Consider the following 20,162-nt stretch of genomic DNA (forward strand, 5'->3'; position numbering starts at 1 on the left):
CTTAAAACACAGTAATTTGGAATACCAGAATAATTTGTAATAATACAAGAGTGTATTTTTGGTTGGTAATATGTTGTTGGGCTTTTTTGTTGTACTAAACAAGGCAAGGTTGGAAAACATTTTTTTTTCCTTCCCATGTTTTTAAAATGCTGTTCATTCATTCTTCTTCTTTTACCAAATACTACAATAACAATACTACAGCAGTCCCATAATAACTGGGTAGTTGTAATGCTATGTCACTCTGAATATGCTTATGCCTTTATCTCGTTATTTTTTCTAATTTATAAGCACTTACATGAAGGTGCCCATCTGTCCCTAAAATCCCTCCAATGTTGCTCGTTTCTGTTGTGCCGCTGTGGCAAAGGCAGCCAGTCTGTAGGACGAAGTTCCATCCACCCACCCGACACGAATGAACCCTCATCTTAGATGTACTAATGTCAAGACCCAAATTCAGGCAATTTCCCCAAAGATCAGGAGTGTGGAAACCCAGAGTAATTGATATCTGACAAATATCGCTGCCCATTTGGTGTGTTAACTGTATGACACAACTATTTCCTTGAATTTGTGCTTAAACAGTTTCTGCAAATATTTTTGAGGGGGGTTTTTTGGGTTTTTTTGTTTTTGATTTTTTGTTAGAGGAACCCCATGTTTCATCACATGGTCTGTAACCTAACTTCAGCCCTGTTTCTAGAGTGACTAACTGATTAGAAAATTAAAATCATTTGAAACTGCTCAGAAATGTTTGTTTAGAAGAAGCTGCTGCACCATCTGCTTGTGCCAGTAAGGGTGCTTGAGCACATACTGTCAAATAAAACCAAACCCCAGAAATCTCAGGTGCCCAAGTACTTTTCTTTTTAGAGCATTACGACGAGAGCTGATCTTACCTTGGGTAAGAACACAAACCTAAACAGGGATTTAGGTCACATCTTGTAACCTACTAAATTCTCTGTGTCTGTTTCGCATATAAGAAGCCGCTGTGAATCGCGTTCATTTCGGGAAGGCAGTCTTGTCATTATCCTTCCCTTCCGATGGTGGAGTTTACGGGGTTTTATTTTGAATTTTTCTGGACAAAAGACAATGTTCTGGAGTGCAGATTTAACAAGGGCTGCTTTGTCAGCTGGGCGCGGAGGTCACGGGCAGGGAGGTGAGGGGGTCTGCAGGCTGGGTTTCTTGCCTGCAGTGACACAGCACTCTGCGACTCCCCCAAGGAGATGTTGTCACCCCACTTGTGCTCTTTGCTCTGAGGCGTTCCCGAAGCATGTCTCTGAGCAGTTTCTGTATGGGGAAAATAACGACGTGAAACTCAGAATTGATACCTGTGGGTCGCCTGTTAAATTTCAGAGCTTGGAGATTATGATGTTAGGACTAGCAATATAAACGCTAGAGAACATCTACAGCTGACTGAATGCTTGTGCAGTGTTACCAACCACCTCTTTGCAGCCTTTCAGTCTCCAAAAGAAGACACACATTTCTGATATCTGAAATTTCAGTTGTTTAGGCCAAAACATTCAATGTAAAAAGATGCTTGTTGCCCATCCTGAAACTGTGGCTTTGATGACTCACGATGATGAAGCTGAATGCTTTCCCTGTTGCTGTGTCTCCAGGCACTGCTGCAAGGAGCCTTTGGGAATTCCAAGGTGAAGAGACCTACCTCTGGAGACCTCTCCTAAAGATGAAGACCTCCTAAGAGGCCAGGCAGCCTTAGCAGGAGCTCAGAAATCCTACATCAAGGTAAAGAGATTCATTTTTCAAGCAAACTGAAGTGGCTGATACAATTTTCAAAATAAGGACTTGTTTTCTTACTAAATAAACACACAAATGCATCTCTGAGCTTTCTCCATTTTTTTGTGTGTATTGCTGCTTGCTACCTGGTACAAATGTTGTCATAGCAAATGCTGGGGGAGGGGAAAAAAACCAACATAGTGTATTGTATGCTAGAGCCATAAGTAATTCTTTCTACTATTATTATAAAGATATATCCACAGTTCTTTTTTGACAAGGGAACAGGCTGTTTCGGAGCTCTACAGCATGCTCTGTTTTTAGAAACATATCCCAATTTAATTGCCACATTCAGAGCTCGCTTTGAGTGGCCACAAAAATATGGAAAAACACTCTCGAATGTCTTCAGCAATGGGAGGAAAATGAGGTTTGCATATGATGAATTTCTGTTTACCAGCACTGTAATTATTTCTTAGTATGGTCATCCAGAACTCATTCTTGCTTGTAAAGTACAAATGCTGATGGACAAAAAAGAAGTGTGACCCCAAGAACTTTGTTGAACCTATCAGTGCTACAGACCCAGGCACTTTGGGAGATTTGACTATATTATGGTTTTGTTAGATAGCCAGGATTTTGAATGTAGTGATGATATATGCAATATCTTTCCTTCATACTGACAAGATTAATTGAACTTTGTGTAGAGAGTTGGCTGAAAAAAGTGAGTAGCAGTGGAAATGCTTTCTACAGATTTCTTCATGATTAAATATAGGTCCTTCTAAAGGTCTGCCAACTTCTGCATTTTTTTAAAAATAGCTGTTGCAAAGTGTCAACTTCATTGTCGGAAGGTTCCTTAAATAAATACTTCTTGATTCATCTGAGAAGAATTGTAGATTTTTCTGGTTAATGCTTTATTGATTTTTCTAATTAGGACTGGATTTAGAGCTCCGAACTAGGCCAAAGTTCATTGTCCTACCATCCATAAAGTAAAATTAAAGTCGGCACGAGTTTTCCCGTTAGCACAGTCAGCGTTTCACTCCATAACCTGCCCTCATGATCTGCTGTATGCGCCTGGGAGCAGGACCACCAAGGACAGTCAGGCACACTCATCCGTTTCTTACACCATTCCCTTTCTTTCTGCTTCTCACTCCTTTGAATTCGGTTTCCACTTTGTTTCTCCAGCCCGCTAGCCAAGGTCATCTTGAACAACTGAGGACAGTGTATTGAAACCTTGGCAGTACAGAAAAACTGGTGATGATTATGATGGTTATGCAGTGATTTCAAACTGGAGGAAAAAAAATCCAGAAATATTTATTTCCTCAATGTTTTCCTTTGTTACATTTGCCTTAGGAGTAGAGTACATGAAACAGTACAAGTTGAGATAACCATGCACTAAAAAAAAATAGAATATTTCTTCTGGATGTTGTTTAAAAAGCGCAGTTTTACACACTGAGAGAGTAAAGACTGCATAGAAGGTATCCACATAGTCCCGTGGGATGCACGGAGGTGTGTAAGTCGGGGGTAGTGGGTGATGGTTGGGATTCATGTACAACTGTAGGGTACTGTCAGTTTTTGGTGATGTACAGTGTCCAAGATTGAACTGCAGCCTTGAACTCTGTCACTGCTTCCAGCGAGGCAGTTTGTTCTGTGCCTTTCTGTCTCTTTTTTTCCCCTTTGTTGGACGGGTGTGTTGCTAACCAGAAACACATGATACAACACAGCCAAATGTTCTGGTGAAAATCAAGGGCACTTCATAGCTGTGAAGATTTTATATTTGTCCTAGATTCTGTCTTTTTTATTTTTTTAAATTTTTTTTTATTGATGCAGCTGTAACTGTTGTTGTAAATTGTATGAATAATTGATCAAGGAGTTCTTGTTACCTCAAGTAATGTTATGCTTATTGCTTTTCAGAACTGTGCTGCTCTTTATTGTACTACAGCACTGCTCATATGCTGCTCTGCTTGGGGGAGTTTATTCCCTTAAAGTTTTCTTCTGTTCCCACCTCCTTTTTTCTCCCCCTCCTCCTCTTTCCCCTCTAGAGCGTGTTGTTTCTGCTTCAGTGTATTCCGTGATTTAACTGAGAAGGGTCTTTTTTAATCGACAGCAACACATTCAAAAAAAACCTCCACGGCCCTGGGAACTGTGCAGTGTACACATCTGGTTTCACATAAGCATGAATTGCTGGCTTTACAAACACGAAACATGTAGTCCTTGCCACAGAGTTAGCTAAAGTGTTCCGTAACTTGAGACTGTATTTGAAATGAAAACAAAATTGTATAGCTTCTTTACCATACTAATGGAAAACATTTAATTTACTTCTTCAAGCCAACCAAAAGAATGACGCAATGCTGCTCAAGCAGATTTACAGTGCTTTTTCTTCTGTAGAAATCAATGCAGCTTGAAGTTGCAGCTATGGGAGCTGGCTGGTTGACTGCAATCCAGCTGTGTTCAAATGTAAACTTCTGTACCGCAAACCAAAACTGATGATTTTGATTTATTCAGGCATTGCTGTATCTCTGAGATATTAAGGTGCTGGATTTTATTCATGGCTTTTCTCTGCTTTATTGTCATTAATACTACAGGGTTTTTAAAAAAGATGGACCCAATTTCAAAGCAGTAGTGATTTCAAATTGGGTCCATCTTTTTGAAACATCCTGTAGACTGGAATTTCAAAATAGCAAGTTCAGTCCATTTATGATTTTTTTTTCCCTCAAATCATTTAGTTATTTGCTGCATTTCCTGAATTAAAGTACTTAGTTCTGTGAGAGTGATATCAGCAAAAGCAGCTCTTTGTACATGCCATGTGTGCCTTTCGGTGGAGTCTTTTTTTCCTCAAAAGAAAAAAAAAAAAAAGAAGGGGGCAAAGCCAAAAAATAGGCTTTCATTCAGCATTCAACATCAGTGTTAAGGTCTAGCATAATAATTTTCTACTTTGTACAGAAGAAGCTCTGAACATTGAATCTTCTTTGATTTTCCTCCTGCTAGGAGAATGTCGTTTTGGTTCAGTCCAAAAAAGTTCTGAGAAAGAGTACTATATATTTTTTCTTTTAAGACGTGAAACCAACTGTGCAGATTTTCATAGTACACCAACTTTTATGCCCTTGTTTCCTTTCCTATTCCCCTCTGCCCCCACTAATAGCTTCGACTTTATTTAAACTCTCTAAGAGACTGTTGCTGTTTCTCTCCTCATTGTCTTCCTTAATGGGATTCAGTCTTGCTTAAGCACTTACTTCTGGCAGAAATTGTTTTCTAAAGTAGCCTTTAGGATGGGGTCCCTGATGCAGCTTTTATTTTTTTCCCCCAAGGGTTGTATTTCCTTGGGAAGTCCCTTGCTGGTTGTCTGTGTGCTGGTTGTACTAACTCTACCAGAAGGAAAATCATGACTTGATGCTTGCCAGATAGCTTGCCAGAAGTACATTTAATCTTAAAAAAACAAAACCAAAAAACTAAAACAAAACAAAAACCCAGACAATTTCTACCCCCATTTCTCAAGTAACTTTTAACCACGTTTCTTTATTTTCTAACCATTCTTTCCCATATACTTAACAACCTCATGGTGAATGAATAGCCTGAAAAACTGTTGTAGAGGAAATTAGGTCATTTTTGTTGGGGTAGCTTGGGATGTGGCGAGTTAGCAAAGAGCAAGATGGGGATTTGAGTCGTAGGAGAGTCTGGGGTTGGAGGCTTTTTGGACTTTTTTTCTTGAGAGGATGAAGAAGGTGGTAATGAATACAATTAAGATGGTGAGCAATGTTGCTGATAGCTGCATTATTTTCTTTGAAAAGGCTACCATGTGAGACTTAGTAAAGAAGTACGTGAATCCAAATTACAAATATTAACAATTTTGCTTATCTGGAGGAAAACGGTGAAGACATCAGATTTACAAGCCTGAATTTCAGTACCGTTTCAAACATTCTTAAAAAAAAACTTTGTTAATTTTCAAACTACTGAATATTTTTGCTCATAGCATAAATACTGGATTTTTAAGATGTATTGAATTTATATCCTGCTACAAAATCTTTCTTATAGTAGTGGGGGAGAGCATACAGTGACAGTGTGATTACGTTTCCTATAAACATAAGGGCAGCCTATGTCCAGTAGCTGCTAACTTAGACATAACAGAGATGTCAGATACGAGATCTTGCCAAGAAAGTTTGAATAGCTTAAATTTTCTTTCTGAAATGCTTCCTGAGGATTGACAAAATGCCTCAGCGTTAGCATCACTTAATCACAGTGACAAATCTGGATCTTCAGTGTTTGTGCAGTCATACATTTTTCCCTGGCTGCTATTTTGCAAATTTTGTCCTGTGTTGCCGAATATAAAATTACTGGAGATACTACCCTCCAATAGTCTTTCAAGAAAGGATTTTATTAGGAAAAACACATAAATCTTTAGAAGAAGAGAGAGACGTATTTCCCCACCACCACCCTTTTTTTTTTTATATATAAGATTTTTCAGATATTCGGACATTTCTATTCAGACTATCTGTCTAGAGCTGAAATGCAGCTGACTTCAACAAACAGGTTGACATATTTTGGCAATACATTCAGCCGATAGGTTTTGAGTATGACTGCTCCAAAGTTCTTGTTAGCGTGAAAGGTCTGTCACGTAGTTTTCCTTTTGCCTTTTTCCTTACACTAGCACTGGCAGTCCAGGCTGGAGTATGCCATAAACACTTTTAAAGCTACACTTTGAATAAAGCTTACATTTACCACAGCATATTTGCTTTGCATGGTTACAGTACTAGCACTGTATTCCCATGTAAACACTGTAATGAAGTTGTTAAGAAGAAAAGAAACGCTTACAGCATTTGCACTAAAGTTCACGGAGCATGAGATAGCTACGCCTAGGATGCAGCTACTTTGAAGGGATTAAAAAAAGCTTCTCGGAAATAAATACAAATAACATTCTCAGGCTAGCAAAACAGTACGTAAGTGGTGAGAAGAAAGGCACTAATTATTATGTAGAGAGCAATCTGAATTGAAATGCCACAGTTGAAGCCACTTCATGGTCTGACCTTCCTATGTATGAATTGAAAAGCAGGAAAAAGTACAGGGCATGACCTAAAAATAGTAGTCTTGAAGCTTCTCTGAGTACGTTGTGTCTTATTTTTATCTAGCCTGAAATTTAGTTTTTTCTCTTGAGTCAAACCTGAATAAACTATTTTGGCTGTTTGTGTTGTCCTCATGGTTCCAGCTCTGCCAGACATAAATATTGCTACTTTATTTTAAGAATGTTTGTTACTTGAAGTCCTGCTGGAAACAGAATGCTGTCAGAAGGATGCAGTATTGTTGTTAAGAAACTTAAATAAGATAAGGCTAATCCTATTGTATTTTTCCACTTCAGAGGTTTGTGTAGAAACTTCCCTTTTCTAGCTATGGCACCATGTCACTGGCTACAGGCCTCTGGGGGTCTCTCCCCCAGTGTTTTTCTGAGTTGTTGGCTTGGGTAGACATTAATATTCACAATGTTTCACACATTTGTGGATCATGGCACTACACTTTGCCAACTTCCAGACTTCCAGAAAAACAAACGAAAAAACCAACCAAATAAAATAAAAGTGAAACCCAACCAAACAGAAAAACCGACAAAAAACCTCTATTGTTTTCTATGGTTAAAGAAGATGAATGAAAATAAGTGTACCTATAGTCTCTTTGCTTATGGCAAATCTAGTTTTGTTTGCTTTTTTGGGTTTTTGTTTTGTTTGGGGGTTTTTTGGTTTGTTTTTTGGTTTGTTTTTTTAATGCAGTTTTTTGGGGTGTGTGGCGTGGTGTGTGGGTTTTTTTTTTTGTATCAGTAGAGATATGGTAAGAATTAGGATGCTGAATACCTGTGAGCTTTTGCTCAGGTGATTTACAGTTTCAGAAGCACATAATAAGAATTTTTGAATTGTCATTTTGGATCGGTAGTGAATGAAGGGTCATTATCCTGCCTTCAGAAAGATCTAATATTGGCTATTTAAAAAAAATATATATCCTGCAGGTGTAGGATAATAATTTACTCCCAATATTTGTTTTTACTTTAATGACCCTTTGGTTTCTTAAAACTAGTAGCATAATAGAAGATTTGTAGGGAATTAGGGTATTGGAGAGGATGTTCCTTTTCAGGGTCTCCTAAACATGATTAACTTGTCAATGTAAGTTAATGAATCCTAAGCAATGGATGCATGCAAGTAAGTAATTAGTGGTTGTCTATTTTCCTGTCTTCTAAAGAATCTGAAACTTCCATAAGACCAGATAGTTATCAGTAGGTTTTGACTCCCTAGGAAGAAGGTCTAGGTTAAGAGCAGAAACTTTTGGTTTTAGGTCAGCAGCTAATTTGCTGTGTCACCTTGGGCATGTCCTCTTGACTTGCACCAGTCTGCCATTGTGTCCACTGTTTTTGCCACCATCATAAAGTTCTTTGTACAATTTGGAGTCAAAATACAATCAAAACTGTTTGTTGTTCTGAGTGGGCACAACTTCATTTGCTGTGCAGTTTCTCGTAATGAAATGTAAAGTGCAGTGGAAATACGCAGTTTAGTCCATAAAGAACTTAAACCAACAAATAAAACTACCCTGGGCAATGTGTATTACAGTAAAGTGGGTTCGAAGAAAACATGCAGTTTTATTTTATGGATACCAGTCTGTACAAAGACTCTGAGAAGGATAAAGATATTTGGTTAAAAATGGGAATGCTATGGCCAAAATAATTGAAATAAGAGGGAAAGAAAAGATCTGTCTTAAAATGAATATGTGGCAGTCTTAGTTTGTTTGAGTCTTTAGCTGAGTATTTCTGCTTCTGTTTTGTGACAGGTAAATTAAATTTACGAAGAAAAACTAGACTGCAAGTGTTGGGCTGTTAGTGCCTTTTAACAAGGTTAATGTGGTGACGCAGAATATTGATAAAAGTGAGCTGACATTTAACAGTGGACTAGCTGAGAGAACTTTGTGTTCCTATGTAATGTGAAGATTGAGTGTCCTGTAACCTTATTGTTTTATGTTTTATACTTACTTTTGCATGTGTGCCAGGACATGCTCTAGGAAGAGGCATGAACTTCTCTTTTTTTCCTTTCATGAATACATTTATTTCCTGTCTAGAGCTGGAAAAGAAGAGCAACAAGAGGGATTTTGTTAAATACAGCAAAACCTAATTACAGCTTGATTTAAAGCCACATTTACACAATGGCTGAGGGGTGAGTTCACTTCCACAGAAACAAACTCGTTGGCTTCCTACTGTGCATGAGGGAATGTGAAGATGCGTGTCACGGAGAGCAACTGCCTCCCTCTACTGGCACCAGCTTTCCTTACACTGTGCTCTGCAGCTCTGCTACGGGATATAAAAGTATGACCACATTTGTATGCAAAAGAATACTGATGCATGAATTCACTGGTGTATACTCATTTTACTGCTTATGCTGCAGGCAGCACATGCTACATTATGTGTTACATGTGATAGGCTTGATGTTTGTTTTCTATGAGCTTGTAGAAGTCTTGTTCCTCAAAATGAACGGTTGTTTCCTCCAATCTGTATTTTGAACAGTTGTGTCTCTGCTGATTCAAAGGAGAAATGTTGGTGAATAATATAAATTTTCTTGACACTGTGGTTTTCACCAAGTGGGCACCTCTGAAAGGTGCAAACTCTTACCTTGATTATCTGCTGAAGTATCTCTGCTGAAGGTATAGGAATAGTTGAAAATGTGGCTTAAAATTTTTGGTCATTTTCTTTCTTCAAGTGGTTTAAATGTCCTACTGGTCTTTTTAATTCTGTTTATCAGAGGAAAAGGTTGCACATCTCCAGCAATGTTCCAGTCGATCATTCATAGTAAGTTTTTCTCTTCCTAGGATAGGCTTTGCCCAAGACCCAGTAACAGATGGCTTCATAACAGCAGCTCATAGTTGAGACCGGCATGTGCATGGTCTTTATTTTCTTATTTCCAGCTGATGATTGCCATTTTTATCAGAGTTTTTGATTACCAAACTTGTGCTTTGTGCAGCTACTATTCCTTCCATTTCTGCTACTCTAGTAAGAGAGTAGCGGAGTCTAGAAATTAAATATACACACTGCCATTATCTAGGAAAATCAGTGCTAAGGGAAGGTGCTGGACTAGTCTAGCACAATATACTTCTGGCAGATGTATGTTGCAGTTCATCCTACTTTCTAGTTTTTGATGTGTCCTTCATTATTCTTGTCTTCAAAATTGTTCTAAAACCTTATACCTGAGGTGAGAGTATGAGGTTTACTATTCTTTAGGCACGCCTTAGTATACCCAACACAAAATTATCCAGCATCCTTATTCAGTGGCCCCCAAGCAGGAGCAAAGCAGTCGTGCATGATGGGGAAGGAGATGTTGACAGGAGGCCAGCAGATGAAAGACGTTGCCCTGGAAAAGTGGTGGTAAAAAGTCACTGGTGGTGAGACTGAAGTTGCTGTGCTGCTCAGCAGCGCTGCTGAGCCGTTTCAAAGCTGCTTAGTGAAGGGATTTGAGTCAGTGGGAGGCTGAGACGGGTGGGTCAGTTGGTGTCTCAGGACACAGGAAGTTTTGGGGAAGGAGGAACAGGCACGGGATGGGAGGGAGCAGATCCCTGTAAGGGTGAGTGGTGTCGCAGGAAGGACGGGGGGATGCCAAAGCTTGCTCAGGAGAGAGCATTGCAGTAAGACTGGTGAAAAGGAAAAACTAGAGAGGGCCAGACTTGGATGGCATGTGGAAGTAAAGCAGCTGAGGGAGATGAGGCTCTCCGAGCTATCCTTGCAGTGTGATTAGTGTTGCAGAAAGGCCAGAAAAGAAGAGGTGATACAGGTCTGTGGAGTGCTTGTGAGAGAAGCTGGTGAGATGAGGGAGTCTCGTAGGGCATTTCTGCCAGGTAAAGAATGAGCCATAATCAAGCAGTCCTTCCTAGCAATGGGTGGGCCAGTGTGCAAAGAAATGGAAAGCTGCAAAAAGTAGAGAGGAGAAGGGAGAAGATCTTGTAAGATGAATTTTTCTTTCACTGCTAGAGCAATCTCCTTACATTTTTTTGTTTGGCGTCTGCTCATTTTGCACTTCTCGGAGGATTTCAGACCAGACCCAGCCATATTATTGTAATATTGGTGAACCGTATCTGAAAGTGATGATGGGGGAAAAAGAGGACTGCAAAGCTTGCTGTGATACCGAGACAGGTCAGTGAATAGTGTGAAGATGATCATATCTGTGTATAGCTGTATACAGTTGTGCTTCTAAAACTATGAGAAAGCTCTGCCGTGAATTCATACCTCGGAAACTATAGTCATCTTAAGTCTCAGACATCTATTCGGTTTACACAAACTTCTGTAAACATGAATTCATCATTTCTTGCTTCTTCTCCAGACATTTATGGGATTTAGTTAGGTCTTTGTTGGTGTTTCTGTATTCAGTGCTTTGTGTTTTCTCAGAGGAGTAGTCTTGTGAAGGTCATCAACTGCAGAAAAGCAAATAAAATGTCTTTTCCAGCACTGTTTTCCCTGCATTGTAGGTGGCTTTCAAACCCTAAGATGCCCTGCAGTGCTAGGAGGATCACCTTGTGGTCTTAGCCTTTTTTATCATGTCATGTTGAAGTTCTGACCTAGTAAAAGGAAGGAGCAGTCAGTGGGATAAAAAAGTAGTCACGTCTCACTCTTGATTAGCCCTCTCCAAACTGAGGTGGTGAAGAAAATGGTGATGAGAGGGAAAATCTTTGAGCACATATGTGAGTGTCTGTGGATCAAAGTCAATGTTTTGCGTGGCTGCCAGCTGGAGAGCTGCATTCACACTGAAGTCCAGTGAAGCACTCGTTGTCCTGACCCTTGTGGTCCCTGCCTGGAGCTGTCCCTTGTCTCCCAGATGACCCTTCCACTGCTGGAAGCCACTCAGATACGTGAAGGAGTTCTGTGGCTTTCGCGTTGGCTCATGTTGACCTGAATTTCTGCAGTCAGTTTCTCTAGAGGAGATGACTTGAGGGGCAGAAGTGTGTGGGCTGCCTCTACTTTTTCTCCTGATTTTTTTTTTTTTAATAGTTAAACTCTTAAAAACCCCTCAGACAAATAAACAAAATCCCAACAACCAAAAGGCCACAAACAAAATATCACCAAAACAAACAAACAAAAAACCAACAATAAATAAATAAACCCCAATAACCAAGAATTTGATAAGCTCTCAGCTACTAGTCAGTGTTGATGAGTTACAAGCTTTGGTCATTCGAAAGCTTTACTTTCAGCTATGACAACTGTAAAGTTTATTCTCCTTGGAGAGATGGACAGATCTTCCTGTCCCACCACCAAATAATTAAACAAACTAGGTGTTCCTGCTGTTTCTTTAGTGGATAAATTTTCAGAGATGATGAAATTTTCAGCTACATTAATTTCCAGAAGTACACTGTCAAAATACTAGGTATGTGATTTTATCACTTCCCTGAAAGAGCCATAAACCCCAGCAACAACCAAATTCTAGACTTTGTAAGTTTTTTTTAAACTAAGACTAACTTAAATTTATGAAGGATATTCCAAAAACATGTAATATAGGACAGAGATTGTTTGTTCTGATCATGTTGAATCTTCTCTCTGTTGTAAAGGAATTTAACTCCTGTGATGAATCTAATTTTTGTTTAACAGAAATTTTTTTTGAGGCCCTCTCTGAGTGGGAAAGTTTACAAAATTAAGGCATTGGGTGGCATAATTCTCCTGTTGCATCTACCAGGTATGGTTGCATAAGAGACTTGACATACAAAATGGGCCAGTAGGTCACATTAATCAATTGACTGCTAATCTTGAGCATTAAATGCCTACTGTGGATTTTTCACTTAACCCTTGTTTGTGCTGGCCAGTAGCGATAATGGAGCATTGAGCTGTTCATAAGGCAGAGGCTGTGTGTTTTCTGCACTGAAAAGAGCTCTTCATGGAAGGAAGCAGCTCTCTTTATATGCAACATGATAAGGCTTAAGTGGACTTCCAGTGGAGGACTTCAGTCCAGTCCTGCTAAAGTTTTACCTCTGTGGTTGCTGGTTCTGGAGCTGTCTCCGAGCTTACCAGAAGTTGCATCGTTCTACCCAACGTAGTTGTTTGAGGTAGTCCTTATCCTTCCATCTCCCCCCATACTCAGCGCTGGTGAGGCCCCACCTCAAATCCTGTGTTCAGTTTCGGGCCCCTCACTACAAGAAAGACATTGAAGTGCAGGAGAGAGTTCAGAGGAGGGCAACAAACATGCTGAAGGGTTTGGAGCACACGTCTGATGAGGAGCGGCTGAGGGAACTGGGGCTGTTCAGCCTGGAGAAAAGGAGGCTGAGGGGAGACCTTATCGCTGTCTGCAACTACCTGAAAGGAGGTTGTAGCATGGAGGGCGTTGGTCTCTTCTCCCATAGTAGCAAATGATAGGACAAGAGGAAATGGCCTCAAGTTACACCAGGGAGGATTCAGTTTATATATTAGGAACAATTTCTTCATGGAGACAGTTGTGAAGCACTGGAAAAGGCTGCCCAGGGAAGTGGTTGATTCACCATCCCCAAAGGTGTTTAAAAGGCATTTAGACGAGGTTCTTAGGGACATGCTTTAGTGCTAGAGTGACGTTATGGTTGGACTCTATGATCTTAAGGGTGTTTCCAACCTAAATGATTCTATGGGGTAGCTGATATCATGGTGGTTGTCATGGCAGGTGATCCAGAATTGCCTGCTGTGCAATAAAATTTAATGTTTCCATTCAAGTCTGTTTCTTAGAGTGTGTGTTGAATTAAAAGAATCCCTATTTAATTTTTCCCGAGGAACTAGTACTAGGCTCTATTCTTTATTGAAGTCTGAAGAGTACAAATAATAGAAAATAATTTTTCAGTGAACTCATTCAGAGCTGATTTTACTTTTTCACCATTATCCCTGAGTCTTCCTGCTATGGCACTGGGGCATGAGGAGAGCTTGTTACCCCCTCCCTATCCCTCCTCCCCCCAAAATAACAAGCTTCCAAATGACAGGGTTCTTAGTAGACTTAATAAGCAAAAATTCTTATGCTAGGTAAACACAAAATCTGGCACCTAAATCAACTTTCACTTATTTATACAGGCCAACATCTACAAAATAGTTTTTTAATCTATAAGGTATTTTCTAGAAAGAGACATGCTTATGCACAGATCTGTTAATATTTTTTAAAAAAGTATTCACTTTCTCTTTCATTGCTACTGGCTGTTGCAGCCACAATTTATAATTTATATTAGGTTAGGATGCTGTAAACTTTCAGAGGAGTGAAGGATTTTCTCATGTGTCATATAAACAAAGAGTGTTTGATCAGAAGTGCTCTGTGGTAAACTGCTTGAGCAAAGCAAGACTAAGATATATGACCTCAGCCAAAAATCAGTCAGTCATTTTAGTGTGATTTAAATTATCTCTAGCCAGAATTGCTTGGCATTAAAATGTAATCATTATGATATCCAAGCTTGATGTATTTGCATCAATTCTAAATGAAGTTTTCTGTTACCTGTGGATTATTCCAGTGGGGTTTTGTCTTCTATAGAGCTTTCTATTTGTTGTCTGTCTTCTCTGTCTGTGTTCTACTAATAAGAATAGCTTCAAGGAAATGAATAAACCTATGTACACCATGCTTACATTGTGGCTGTTTTGAGTTATATCTTGATAACTTATTTCTACAAGAACATGTTCTTTTGCAATGTTCAGTCTCTTGAATTCTCAGTGGGATAGGCAGCCTGTCATGAAAATGTTGACTCACAGGAATGATATCTTTGTTTTCTTTATTTTGTAAGTCAGATTGCAAGATAATTTTAAATTACAAGTATTAGATCACATTTTTCTTGAACGATTGCTTATGATTATACCAAGTTACTGCACTCACCTATTTTAGTCACAGTCTGTTTTAAATTTTAGTGTTAAAGGAAGAAGAAGGTATTCATAGGTAACTTCAGATCTTGCTAGCTTAATACACTGAGTCTTCATATTAATGGTACTCCTTGTGTTAAAGGTTTCATCTTGTAATATAAAAGACAGGTAATCTTGGAGAGGAGGGGAGGAAAAAGGGATTTATGAGATGTAGCGTGGATGTGCATGTAATGTAGTCTTCTTTTATAAATCACGCACCAGCAGCCTTTAATTTTTGAATGCTTTAATTCTAGTGCAAGTACTCAAATGACTCACCAGTTATCTAAAGCATCAGGTAACTACACCTATATTTGGCTTTGTTCTATCTTCCTATCCTTGTTTCTATCTTCATTTTCTCAGTTGTAAGCTACAGTGAGTTTCATTAATGTTTAGAAAAACAAAACCCCAAAACAAGGTACGAAGTGTTCCCAAGTGTTGTCACGAGTACAGCCTCTGCAGGCTCTTCACAGGCTCTTTCTTCTGATGGTCAGGGCGTGTTGAGGGTTAAGTCCTCTGTCTTCTTTCACAGTACCTTCAAATACAAAATACTTAAAAGTGCAGCCTGTTGGTAGGTGGGGTTAAGTTGCAGGGAAATATCATTTTTAAGAAGAAATGTTTTCTCTCTGCTACTTGCTGTGGGTTCTGCCCTGTTGATGGTGTCCCTGGAGCAACCAGCTCCAGCAGTGCCTTCATTTTGGTGGTTGGTCTTCGCCAAGGCATGACCGTGGCCTTCACTACTTTCCTCCTCCATTGAGGAAATGCTGTGTGCCACAGACTGCAGTATTTAACCACAGGTCAGGGTGTCTGCCTTTTTAGCTCACTAGATTGTAGTGCTGAATTGCAGGGGGGTCAGACATGAAATCAATAGTGTTTTTCCATCTGGCTGCCTCGAAGACTACGTAAATTAAATCTGTTTACCTGTAAAAAAAGTTATGTCCACACTGCATGAAATACAGTTAGTATGAACTGCTGCTTGTGTTGCTGCTGGGAAGGATCTTTGCCTGGATAATTTTGTTTATAAAGTAGTTATGGCTAAGTTCCCCTGAGATTTCTACAAGTGAGATGCAAATAACATACACAACAATGACAATTTTACTTTTTTCCTCACGAGTTTTGTAGATCTGCTTCCAGCAGGCTTTCAAAGCTGATGAGGTGAGCAAAGATGTACTTCCAGCTAGAAGGCATACTTTGATTTCTGGACTTCTCTGCCTATTAATATCTGTTAGGTGTGGGTTTCGTTACCCCTTTCTTTTGGGCCTTTTTTTTTTTTCATTTTGATTTTATTCTTTTGAGCTTTTTTTGACATAGTGAACTTCTGAAGAGGAGGCCTGCATTTCTTTCATCACCATCAGCTTTTACAAATTTTAGGCTTTTTTAAAATTTTTTTTTTCTTTTTTTTTTTTTTTTTAATCTCCAGTCCATCTCATATATCCCCAGTTAGTTTGGCTTGGTACTTTTCCCTCTTGTGTTTTTATTTACTTGAAGAAGTTGTCTGTAAGTTCTACCAAACATTAAATCAAACTTCAGCTGCAGGAAGGCTGGAGGGATGCCGTGGGATGGAAGACGTGAGATATTGTAATGTACAATATCATTGGGAAGGCTTGAAGGAGTTTCTTTTTTTACTCCAAGTCTCTCCTTTCATTGAGAGTTGAAGAAACATGTTTAGAGAGCCCTAAAATAATGTGACTACTGCAAAAGGTGAAAGGTAATTTTCAGACTTTTCCTTTATTCAGTCTCAGATCTGAAAATGTCAGTTTAAATCCCATGTTCTGAATGAGTAGATGCTTCTAAACATAGTTAAATCTTTACCCTAACTTCTAAATTAGAGTTAAAAAAGTATTCATATATAAATTTGTTTGGGTTCTGTCTCATTGTATTGATGAGATGCAGGGCAATAGTAGAAGCTACTGTTTCCTGACGTGGTATACTAATTTACTGTAAGAGATTATTATATTCTAAGTACCAAAAGAGAAAATGAGCCTTCTAAATCCTCCTCAACATCAGTATTTCAAAGCTATTTCAATTTGATTTTAATGAAACACACATGGAATTATATAAATGGGGCAGTTCTAAGTACCCGGAATAGCTTGAATACTTTAAGTGAGATAAATAGTTACATATTGCAGGTTAGCCATGCACACGCTGTAGCCTGTGTGCTGAACTGATCAGTATGAATCTCAGCACTATGTGCAGGGTTATTTACATTGCTTCGCCTTCGTCCTTCCAAATATGAATATTTATGCTAGTGGGTGGGATATGGTGGGATTGCATGCAGCAATCCAACTGAGTATAGAAATTATTATGGTTTTTAAGTTATGCAGTGTTTTTCATAATTATGCGGTTTCTGTTAAAAAAGATGAATAACACATACAGTGAAGTCAGTGTTAAGCACTTACACAACTTTGAAACTTGCTCATGTTTCCCTTTTCTAGCAACCCTTTTACTGTGGTTATGCTGCTTATGTTTTGACTACAGACTGCTGAAATTTGCTTTGAAAATATCAATGTCTGTCTTATTTGCTGATTAGCTTTGGAGCAGCTCTATCTTTAGACCCCGATTAAGGCAAAAGTTTGGGGAGCAAGGAGAGACTTTTCAGATTGCTGGGGACTACGTTATTATAGAGCATGCAGGAGATACATGTTTGAGACAGATTGAAAGCTCCAGTTCTGACTTCATTTAATTTTGAGAGACCACCTTTTAACCTTATTTTCCCATGCTTATACCCAATTCCTATAGGGACAGGAAGCGATTATTGTTAGGCTATTAATGTTATGTTGTCGTGGGATTACTGATTTTTTTTCCCCTTCCGTCTCTTTCATGTTTGGGACTTTTAGACTCACCACTGAAATATGACCTGCTTGAGGCATTGGGAAACCAATGATCTCAAAAATGTGCTGTCCTTCACAGGGTACAGTATTAGAAAAGATACGACATACTTGCTGCATATTTGTGCTCACAAAATGCATTTGAGTTTGCAGTGAGGACTAGGTTAGACCTATAACCATTAGCCTGCTTTATTCCTAATCTTATGTCGATATAAATTCCTGCCAAAATAAATAAATGTCTACTGAAATGATGTGTGTAGTCAGCAGTGTTAAATGACAGTGCTAGTGAGACAAAGGTTGTTCTGTACTTGCATTTTGTTTAATGTAAAACTGAAGATTCCGATGCCTGTGCTCTTAGAACCGTATTCTGGAAGCACTGGTGATATGCAGCTGGGACAAAGGGGGATAAAAGGCTCCATCTGATTTAGGATTGATCCTCTGAGCAGCCAGCACTTCAAGAGGATGGCCACCTGAAGAAATTCTGGTTATTGACAGCAGTGTTACAAGTGGTGACTTGCGTGAGGCTACATTGCCATCCAGACATGTGCTGTAGAGAAACTAGGCAACATTTTTTGCTTCCAGGCCTAGGAAAGGAAGGTGAAGAAAATGCCTGCTGTTTTGCCCAATAAAAGTTTGAGAAGGCAGGCCAGTAAGTAATTTGTTCCCGCAATGTGACAGAGTTCCTGTGGTGCATGTTTCCCATCTTCTTCAGAGCACTCCCCACCCAGCTCCTGTGCCAGTTTTGGTAGGGCATCACTCTCACCCTCACCTTAGTCGGAGCAGTATGCAGGGAGGGCAGTGTCTGTTCAAATGGTCAGAAAGGGGTGGAAAACAAGGAGTGGGAGTCTCTAGACTTGAGGGGTGGGCGCTTATCTGTCCCCATGTATACTAATTTTTCATAGCTGTAGTTATGTGACCCGTGCACTCATTTTGCATCAGAGGATAGGATAAAAGCCACAAGCAGTCCTGCAAGCAGGGGCTGGGATCTTATCAGCCCTGCAAACTGTAACTGCTAGGTCTACAAGCTGCCCGAGGTGCAAGTATGCTCTTCTGGAACGTTATATGGAATGAGACTCCTGAAGACTCTTTCATAAAAGGGCTTTTGGCTTGCTCTATTAAATAATTAAGCCTCTCTTCCAAGAAAGGCTCTTCATCTGTGCCAGTAAAATGCTTCTGGTTTCTTATAAGAAGACTGTGAGACTGGATTCTGGTATAGCAAGTCACAGCTGCTGGTTTTAGATGAACACAATTTCTAGTCATTAAATTAACAATCTTTCAAAGATTAAAATCTAAATTTATTTTACATTTGGCTAAAAAGGCTCAAAGTTTAGTAGGCTGTCTTCAAACTTGTGAGCCTTGAAATGATAACCAAAGCCATTGCATTTGAAGCTAGTTCTCTTCTGGGATTCATTGTGCTGAGTATCTTCAACTCTTGTGTAAAGTAATAAGATCTGAGAGTTGCTCTGAAGCTCTGAATTATGGGTGTGGACTGGAGACTTGAAGTCTGAAAGATTTGCAGTGTCTGAGCTCCCAGCGAGCTGGCTGGCAGCAGGGCGGATTTTGAGTGAATGCCTGTATGTGTTAGCATCTTTGAGGAACCACTTCATGTTCCAACAGTCGCACCTTGACTTGCTTTCTCGTTGCATTTTGCAGCTTGACATAAACACCTTCTCGCACAGAGAGATGTAAGAGAGCGGAAAACAGTCTTTGAAGAATAAAAAAACAATGGGCTTTAGAGAGCTTGATGGGTCTTCATTGTCATCACATGAGATCAAAGAAAGCCTCAGAGCTTCGCTTTCTACTCAGAATTGGAAATAATGTTCTTAATTACAGAAGTGAGCAAGTCTGAGGGAGTTTTTCCTTCAAAGAGAGGAGTGCTGCACCTCATCCTTTCAGCTTTTGCAGTATAGCATTTTTGAAAAATTGCACCTGTCTTCTAATGGAAGAATTGAATTTAAAGTTTTCCCAGGTCAATCTATAGATATCTCAGTTAGATATACTCAGGACCAGATTGTGTCACCCATTGCTTTAACGCGGTCATAGTGAAAATGATAGTAAATAGAGGAGAAGAAAGTGCCAGCCTTGGTGATGAAGATTAATAATGTAGAGGTACGGGAAGTATACTTATTATATTGCAAGCTTTTTTTTCTGCTCTTCCACTGAGGAAAATCTGTATTTGTGTCAGCTTTCTGGCTCAAGTGACGCTCTCAGGTTCCCTGTTTTCCACCACATTGAGTACAAAAAAAATGTATCTTCACTTACAAAACCCTCTTGTGTCTTGTTCCAGTGTAGACAAGGACACCTCCCATGTCCTTGTAAGCAGTTGACTTTTGCTACCATTATACCTTGTGTAAGGACTTCAGCATCTTACAGTCAGTCATGTTTGTTGTTTCCTTTTTTTTGGTTTGTGGGGTTTTTTGTTTGTTTGGAGTTTGGTTTTGTGCCCTTTTTTTTTTATTGTTCTCTTTTCAAACCTGTTTCTTATGGCCTAATAACGTCTCTCTCACTTGACCACTTGGAAGCAGAGGCTGCTTTTTCTATACTGTATTTTACAATCTTTGGCTCACTAGGGTCATGAGCATTCATTTTATGCAAGCCAGGTGTGCACTATATGGGGTCCGTGACCTGTATGCACTATTTAAGGCTATTTCTTATGCTTACCGCATTTCTAATAAGCAGCGTGGTCCCTTTCTGTGGTTCACCAACTTCACGGCCATCTGGCTGGTCAGCCAGAGGTCATGAAGTGCTGGCTAGGAGGCACACATGTTTCGGTCTTGCTAAGGTCTCGGTTGTGC

General features: G+C 39.5%; 1 protein-coding gene across 1 annotated transcript in view; it reads left to right on the top strand.

Annotated features, from left to right (window-relative positions):
- FAM110B (family with sequence similarity 110 member B) overlaps window positions 1-20,162 on the top strand; it is a 113,453-nt gene that overhangs the window by 28,490 nt on the left and 64,801 nt on the right. Inside the window, exon 2 of the mRNA XM_065629265.1 lies at window positions 1,605-1,731. The gene's annotated coding sequence lies outside the window, so the exon portion shown is untranslated. The remainder of the gene's footprint in view (window positions 1-1,604; window positions 1,732-20,162) is intronic.

Source organism: Caloenas nicobarica, chromosome 2 (genome assembly GCF_036013445.1).
Source record: "Caloenas nicobarica isolate bCalNic1 chromosome 2, bCalNic1.hap1, whole genome shotgun sequence".
NCBI lineage: Eukaryota > Metazoa > Chordata > Aves > Columbiformes > Columbidae > Caloenas > Caloenas nicobarica.